We start from the raw sequence: 1,752 nt of genomic DNA, 5'->3' as shown, positions 1-1,752 counted from the left end.
CAGGTTAAATTTCTTAAGGCTTCACCTTAAGAGTTTTTGCTAAGGATACTTGACTCGGAACCTTTATTGAAAACTGCAAAGGATAGGCTCAAGCCTGCTTTGACGGTATCGCCCACATTCCATGCAAAGAGAAACCTCTGACGTTTACGTTTCTGACTCCTCCATGTAAAGCCTGACAGCCCGTGTGGTTTGTAAGGTAAGGTACAGTGCCGGGTGCAAAATGGCGCCGGCTCGTTCCTGAACCGGAATAGGGACGTGGGCGCGCTAGGCGGTCTGGTTTGGCGTTGCTGCCCTTGCCAAGCGACCGGTAGGTGTAGCCCCAAATTTCGAAGGGAACAGCCAGAGATTAAAAACTCTGCATTGAGAGCATAAAAACTCCCCTACCTCTAAAACCCAAATACCGGCGGGCAGGCAGTGAGACCTCTTTATAGTAGCCTGAGGTAGGCCAGTTCAATGTTTTGATTGGCTTAGACATTTTCCAAATTAGCCAATAAGAAAGCAGATCTAGCATCCTTCATTTCCATAGCGCTTTTTCCATTTTGTTTGAAGTCAGTTTAACCCAGCCGGCGGCACAAACCATTATTGGAATGGGAAAGTGTTGTAGAAACCACACTTGAATCCGATATTCGGAGTATTTCTGCTTTGTAAAGCTACATTTAACTAGACGCCTATTTATTGCACTAAGAAAACTTTATGTTTGTCAAAAAGTGTTCACTACAAAATCCGGTCTTGTATACTTGGGTTTTTTGATTATCTTTCAACGTACAATTTATAACTTGCTTCCACGTGATCTCTTCCAAGTTCTGTCAGAAATTACGTGATACAGTTGAAAACATCTCAGTAAAACGGGGGTTCGGTGAAATGTGATGGTCTTTAGTGACCGCGCTCTTCTCTGCAGGGCACCTCTCCGCGTCCCAGGCCAGTGCGGACTTGTTTGAGGACCGCAGCGGGGCGCGCGGGAGTGCGAGTCCCGCCCCCCGGAGCGCCGTGCGGGGTGGGGGGGGGGGGGCCCGGATCGGACTGAGGGGAGGTCGGCTCAGAGGCGCTGTCCTCGCGTTCTCTGTCCGCGGTCGCGCTGAAGTGGCTTTCGCGTGCTCATGGCTTTAAATGCCCTTTACGACGGCAAACGAGCTAAAGGGAAGTGGCCCCAAGGTCTCCCACGGGTGGGTGTCGTTGTCACTCGGAGGGGACCTTGGAACAAGGGCTGTCAGGGGGCCGCTTCGACCGCAGGTGTATTTAATTAACCCCTCCAGTGGGCGCGAGTGTAAGCCCCCGACGACTGGGGGACTGCGAACGCGGACGTCGCCGTTTCCCACGCGTGCAGTCGGCGTGAGCTGCGGTGTGGACGAGTCCTGTGTGCTAGGGCTCGAGCTTCTCCCTTCCAGGTTGCCTGGAAACGCGATGGCGAGGGGAGCTCGGCCCACATCGGCTCTCGGCTCTCGCAGCATCCGGAACAGGGCCGCGCGTCCTGCCGGCAAGTTAGGGTCTCCCATGGCAACGCGTCCTCTGGGCGTTCCAGGCGACGCGCCTGGGGTTCCCTGGGACTGCCCGGTGTAGGAACTACCCCCACGCCCCGAGACGAGCTTTCTGAGGGCATCAGCGCCCTCCGATGTCACCAGGCGGCAGAGCACGGCCCGCCCGCCCACAGTGTCACCCAGGGTGCGCCTGCGCGGCGAGGAGGCCAGTGCGGGCCGCCGCCTTCCCAGTCCCGCTAGGGTCGCGGTCGCGCAGGGGGCGCCCGGGGCGAGGGGC

This window comes from Tupaia chinensis, unplaced genomic scaffold, assembly GCF_000334495.1.
Source record: "Tupaia chinensis unplaced genomic scaffold, TupChi_1.0 Scaffold140356_1, whole genome shotgun sequence".
Lineage (NCBI taxonomy): Eukaryota > Metazoa > Chordata > Mammalia > Scandentia > Tupaiidae > Tupaia > Tupaia belangeri.
The sequence above is the reverse complement of the archived record's forward strand: the minus strand, read 5'-3'. Positions refer to the sequence as shown.